Source organism: Rutidosis leptorrhynchoides, chromosome 6, assembly GCF_046630445.1.
Source record: "Rutidosis leptorrhynchoides isolate AG116_Rl617_1_P2 chromosome 6, CSIRO_AGI_Rlap_v1, whole genome shotgun sequence".
In the NCBI taxonomy this organism is placed as follows: Eukaryota; Viridiplantae; Streptophyta; class Magnoliopsida; order Asterales; family Asteraceae; genus Rutidosis; species Rutidosis leptorrhynchoides.
The window spans coordinates 271,959,902-271,967,152 of record NC_092338.1 but is presented as its reverse complement, the minus strand read 5'-3'; the positions used below and the strand labels follow the sequence as shown (position 1 = coordinate 271,967,152).

General features: G+C 29.2%; 1 long non-coding RNA gene across 2 annotated transcripts; it reads left to right on the top strand.

Moving 5' to 3' along the window:
- The first annotated feature begins 1,248 nt into the window (after positions 1-1,248).
- On the top strand, positions 1,249-2,124 carry LOC139855698 (uncharacterized). 2 transcript variants are annotated; one of them, XR_011761525.1, is made up of 3 exons: positions 1,249-1,512; positions 1,720-1,768; positions 1,995-2,124. It is a non-coding gene; the product is annotated as an uncharacterized lncRNA (long non-coding RNA). The 2 variants fall into 2 exon arrangements; XR_011761524.1 differs by having other exon boundaries at positions 1,689-1,768.
- Positions 2,125-7,251: the final 5,127 nt, after the last annotated feature.

The window sequence follows — 7,251 nt, the reverse complement described above, 5'->3', positions numbered from 1 at the left end:
GATATACGAGTACAAAGATGATGATGATAGTTTAAGTTAATGATGATGATAGAAGATAAACAGTTTCATACATACTATATATATAATCGAGCGAGTTAAAAAAGAAATAAATGAATGGTCCATTGGTTGGGGGTGTGGCTGTTATTATTATTATTATTATTATTATTATTATTATTATTATTATTATTATTATTATTATTATTATTATTATTATTATTATTATTATTATTATTATTATAAGTAATACTATTATTATTATTATTATTATTATTATTATTATTATGTTTATTATCATTATTATTATCATAAGTATTATTATTATTATTATTATTATTATTATTATTATTATTATTATTATCATTATTATTAGTATTAAGGTTATTAATATCATTATTATCAATATTAACATATAACATTTTTATTATTTTATTATTAGTATTATCATTATTAAAAGTATTATCATTTTTATTATAATTATTAGTATTAATATTATTAGAATTATTATTATTATTATTATTATCATTATCATTTTTATTAAAATTATCATTTTTATTAAAATTATCATTATTACTAAAATTAACATTATTATTAAAATTATCATTATTTTTATCATTTTTTTATTATTATTATCATTATTTTAGTATTATAAGAATTATTATTCTTACAAACAAAAGATATTTATAAAAAAATATATTTATTACATATATAACTATATTAATATTACATATTATTGTTTTTTAAAATAAAATGTTGTTATTATTTAAGTTTTATATATATATATATATATATATATATATATATATATATATATATATATATATATATATATATATATATATATATATATTTCTAATTAAAATACTTTATTAAAAATCTGATATATAAATATTAACTATTTATTTAAAATATATATAATAGTTATAATTAATTTGTTTATTAATATAAACATGTAAATATAACATATCTATTACTATCTTATAAAGCTCTATTTAGATGACATCATAAATAGCTCTTTTTCTTTGTTAAAAAAAATCAAAAATTCTAAGATATCTGCATGATGTCATATATCAAATTAAATTTGAATTAAAAAAAATAATACATTACCCAATAAAAAAATCCATAATCTGAAAAAAATATATATATATATATATAAAAAATTAGTAAAAACTGATCGCCTTTATGCTTATCAGTGCCAATTTCTTGATAATTTAAAATTTTTAAAATTGCCTTGGAATTATAAATGAATCATCTCCATCTTCCACAATCACTTTTTCTTTCTCTGCTCAATACTCAATACTCCGTAACTTTCTTTCTTACATTTGAATTCAAAATCAAAACCCTAAAGAAAACACTCAGACCATCACCATCGCCTAAACAACCACTCCCTCTATCTATAACCGCCACCATCTCCGGGTTCAAGAACATGCATCACCACCAGCACCGCAAACAGGCACCACCACCAGATTCAATCAGAAGGTGCGACTATATCGCGATTGTTTTAAGCTTCAACAGGTAATAATTTCAATTTCATATTCAACATTGATTTAGGGTTTTTTAAATATGAGGCTTGCAATTATGTTCATAGATTATAAATCATTGCATCAGTTATTAGCTTTTTTGAAAGTTGAAGAATGTTCTGTTTATGTTATTCTTAAATAATTGCAATAATATGTGTCTTTGGAATTTAGGAGAATGATCCGTCTCTTCTTTTATATACAGATGGTGTTCGAATAAATGATGGGGGAGTTCAGCTTTAGTCCCAATTATGGTATCTTTTTTCATCGCATTAATTTTAATGATTTTTGGTTGTTTTTCAATTATGCTTTTATTGGATGTTGATAATTTTGGTTTCTTTTGTCGCTAACTTGGATTTTTGATTGTGTTTTATACATATTAAAAGCTTCTTTCAAGACATCGGGATATTGATTCATGAAGTTAGTCTTTATAGTAAATTTTAACTTAAATCATGTATTGATCATCTTCTTGACGTGTAGGTGTATGCTGAACGCACACATGGTGTTTGATGAAATGACTGAAAGAGATTTCATCTCGTGGGCAGTAATAGTTGTGGTTGTGGGGAAAATTTTTCAAGCAACGTCTTTTTAGCATCGGCTGACTGAAATAAGTAAGGTAAGTCTCTGATCTTTTCCGTTTTATATGTAAAGAACTGAACTGTAGGTGTTCTTTAGATGGATTTTTGGTGTTTTGAAAAACTTAACCATCTGCATTCTGATTTTTTTTGTTGCATATGTTCATTGTAAGATAACTGGTCCTTCAAACAAATTGGCTCAAGGTAAAATTCTATTTTCTATTAAATCGTTTTATGGTATTGATATGCTTTATAATCTACATCATTAGCCAAATATTTAAAGTTGCTTGACTGGAAAATGATATTTTTTACATGTCTATGACAAATGCAACGTTTTGGTAATCATTTTGTTTTATTAGATTTATACATGTATTGCTTAGTTTTAGTCGAGACCAAAGATCTAAGTGTTAGTGAGTGTTGTGGGTTTACAGTTGATTTGAGAGAAAAGTGTACTTTAACTAATTGCTTTGATAGTTGATACTGTAGTTTGATACTTGCTGGTATTTTCCAATAAGTAATTAGTTTAAACTAAAAGGAAGCATGGCCAGTGGCACTTTAACTAATTACTGCATTTCTAAATCCTTATTTACAAAAGTTTGCCCATTTGGACCTAATGCCCAATCTGCCAATTTGGCCATTTCATTCATTGAATCCGTTCTCAAATCCATTGTTTGATATATTCTATCAAATTCGTTCTTTATAAACAATTTTTATTTATAATTTAAATTCTTTTTTCTTTGGCCAGCCAAGGTCATAAATAAACTATTTGTTTTCATTCATATGTTTGATGTTTGATTTAAGTATCTCAAAAAGTCAAAGTTTGAAGCTTTTGTTTTATTGGTTGATTCTTATTAAAAAGTTAAATGAATCAACGCCTTTGTTAACTTGACATGGTTTATTCTTTCTGTTGGTGTATTTATTAAGATGAAAAGTTAGATTTTATTCTTCGATTTTCTCAATCAACTTCTTTTCTTTTACATGTAGAATTTTTTCATCTTTGTAATGCACTGATTTTTATTTTACTAGACATGTACCACATCTATTTATGATGATAAATTCTTAAGACTAATCTGCATCGCGGTGTCAAAATGGATCTGTCAACTGGGTTGGCGAAATCTGACGCCCTCGACGCCATTAACGGGGCGTCAGATTTGACCAAACCGGGGCCTCAGTTAAAAAACTGACGGAAAAAAGGTCAAATGCATCGTGGCGATATCTGAAAGTTTGCTTTATGGCCAAAAATTACAAGTGTTATTTTTTAACTGACGCCACGATGCATTTGACCTTTTTTCCGTGATGACAAGTGTTATTTTTTGAAGTTTAGTGACGATGCAAGCAAAAAAAAAAAGTTCAAGGACGACGTCAGTGATTTGGATACAAGTTCAAGGACGATCAGAGTAATTTTGTCTATTATGTCTTGAAAGTAAGGTGCCTATGATATTCGTTTGAAGAAATAAAAAAGATATATGAGTTCTGGATTATCATTTGTGTGTAATGAATGATGTACCAGGGTGTTACATAAATGAAACCCCCACTAGCCTTGTGTTATGCTTTTTATTTTTCTATTGCTTTCTTTCATATTTCCGTTTCTCAATCTTCTAATGAATAATAATAGTTATAAGTTATAACTATAATATATAACTATTATACTATTGGATGATTGCTAAGTAGTCTTTATTTTCCTTATGTATGTCATGCTTGCATTTATCTTCAGGTTAGCTTATGGTTGTTGATTGGATTCGTTGATACTGTCATGAGGCTAAAAGTAATGAATGTTTAGTTTACGAGGATATACATTAGTAGTTGATTTTTAATTTGCATTATTTTGTATATTTGCTTTGTATTCTATTTATACAAAACCTTAATGTCGTAAACAAATTTTTGATATTGTTTTCTTTAGTAGCCATGTTTGTATTTTGATTTAATCATTTCTTAACTTTTAAAGTATACGGAGTAGTTATTATGATTATGATTATGATGTAACATATGATACATGTTGTATATAATCTAACAAATTTAACGATAATATCTTTTAAAAGACTACTTTAAAAAACCCGTGAAATCACGGGTCACTAAACTAGTATATAGATATATAACATTTAAAATAACAAATATATTACTATTTTAAATAAGTAATATATTATATAATTAATATATATAAACTGGTTTGATTACCATTATATGTCATTATATGTTTTAATATATAAAATTGATATAGGTTCGTGAATTCGAGGTCAGCCATGCATTGTTCAATTCCGTCATATGCATATTTTACTACAAAATATCGTATCGTGAGTTCATTTGATCTTTTTTTATTAAATGCTTTTGCTATATATATTTTTGGGCTGAGAATACATGAAATGCTTTTATAAATGTTTGACGCGATAGACACAACTAAAACATTCCTCGAATGAATTGTTATACCGAATATCACCCCTGTTTATTATAGCTTGGCATCCTAAGTATTAGTGAACGCCAGTAATTGACGCGAATCCTAAAGGTAGATCTACGGGCACTAACACCCCCTATTCTGGAAAATGGAATGCTTTAGTACTTCGAGGTTTATATTATACAGATTGCTATATGCCTGTATTACAGACGAGAGGTTCTGATTATTTTGGGGATATTCTATATGCGCTTTATGTTAAGGTCGGTTACCAGGCAATGTTATAGAGAGAATGATTTTGCAGATGAATGTTCCTGCATAGTTTTTGTACACGAGATATGTGTATGGCTATTAAAATTCATGAAGCAACCTACGGGGGAGAAAAGGGTACGTCCCTCCTCTACTAAGAATTTATGAAAAATTGTTTCGTGCACGAGATAAGTGTACTGTATTTAAAAACTGCGAGGCAACCTACGGGGAGAATAGGTACGAACCTATCTCTGCCAAGCAATTTAAAATCTTGTGGTCTATTATAATTATTGAAATTTAATGTTTATGATAAACCTATGAACTCACCAACCTTTTGGTTGACACTTTTAAACATGTTTATTCTCAGGTATTAAAGAAATCTTCCGCTGTGCATTTGCTCATTTTAAAGACATTACTTGGAGTCGTTCATGGCATATTTCAAAAGATGTTGCATTCTAAATCATCGAGTATTATTTTTAGAAATCATTACAGTTGATATGTTGTAAAATGTTATTTACGATGACTGTCCATACGTAGAAGTCATCAGTTGTCAAAAACCTTGGATTTATATATGTTGTGTCTTTTGAAAGAATGCAATGTTTGTAAAACGTATCATATAGAGGCCAGTACCTCGCAATGGGACCAAACGTTGATGTATTCGTCCAGGTGGATTTGGACGGGTCGTTATAATATGTATATGTAATCAAAGAGATAAATGAAGAGAGAACAAACACAACGATATATAGTGGTTCGGGAAGATATTAACTAACCTTCCTTAATCCACTCCCCAATTCTACGAATTGAGATTTTTCTTCACTATGATACTCCAAACTCGGTGGAGTGTCTGGATACAATAGTACTTCGATAAGTCGCAACTTGTGAACCCCACATCCCTTTGAAGACTTCACAAACACCTAAAGCTCTTACCACAGGATCCTAATGCACTATTCTAGTAAAAACACAACTACCTTCTAGATCCCTTTAAGAAGATAGTTTACAAGTAAACTTATAACCTAAGCTTACAAGTACTCCTGCTAGAATCATTCTAAAAGATTACAATGAATTATAAGAATGATATCAGAAAGCATAAGAAAATATGAGTGCAAGATGTGAGTCTTCAAATGCTTCAAGGCTTGGCTTTTATAGGAAAGAGAAATCTGCCTGGAAGCTGTACGGCTCACTTCACGGTCGACCGTGGTTTGACCCTGTACCCCTGACATCTGATTCATATAGCCGTTTTTGTCCTTTGAACTTTGTCATCTTCCCTTGTTGAATGGCTGCAACTAAAAGCCAATTATCTCTATAATCATCCCTATTACCCTTTTGTTTTGGACATAAGTGTGAAAGTTGACATGTCCATAAAAGAAGAAAGTCTTCAAGCTTTGACCATTTGTCATTGATTTCTTAATTGGGTAATTGCATATTTTTGTCTCATGACAAAGCATTACCTTCCAAAACTTCATCAACCCTTCTTAATTACTTGTCATTTTGTTAATGGAAGTATCTTGCTCTTTGAAACATTGTTACATCTCAAATGAACTAGTTTGAATCTAGTTAGAACTTTACTTGGAGATTATTACAACAATTTACTGGTCCATAATTAATAACACATATACATAAAAATGATACATAAGAGTTATGGGAGAGCACCTCTTTTGTTGGGACTTTTAATGACCATCATTAGTATGTATATGAATGACATTTTGTAACAAGTAAAAAGTAAAACTTTTTAGTGTTTAATCTTATTTGAGCTTAAAATGTCATTAAGATGTCATTAGGTGTGATTAGTAAAGATTAACATCTTTTGGTTCAAAATCCTTTTGAAATCAAAGAAGGCAACTATTATAAGTATATTTAAAAAGGTTTTGTAATTTATAGATGCCTCAAAGTGGTCTAACTTAAAGTGAATGAATTTGGTTACAGAGAAAACAGTGGTCGATCCACGGTCTGCCGTGAGGTTGACCGCAGATAGACAGTTTTGGAAAAAGATGCAGCCGTTGGTACAGGGCATCCGCGGTCAGACTCACGGTCGACCATGGTGCAGCCACATAACAGTTTTACCAAGTTAATAATTTAAGTATCGGTCTTTTGCTAGAGATAGTGTAGGCTTATGAACTCATGTCATCTGATATGGCCAAAATGGACGGTTTTATTTATGTAGTATCGTTAGATCGCAATACTTCATAATTAGCTACCAAAAGAGAGTAACGGTCTTTTATTTATATTTAGCTGGGGTTTCCTAGCTATAACTCACCTACTTGTCTTCCTTTTAACGAGTAAGTGGTAAATATAACTCAGGTTTGTATTTTTGTATGTTTGCTCACTAACGTGGGACAAAAGTGACTAAATAGTTAACCCTAGTTTACAAGTGGTGATGAATTAAGATTAACTACTAATACTATAAAGATAAAGACAGATAGGTATGAAGAATAAAATCCTGATGGAGAACTATCACAAGAGTTTAACTTCCTAGAATAAACACTGAACCTCAATCAACTGGGCTATGAACCTAACTGATTTGTCACTA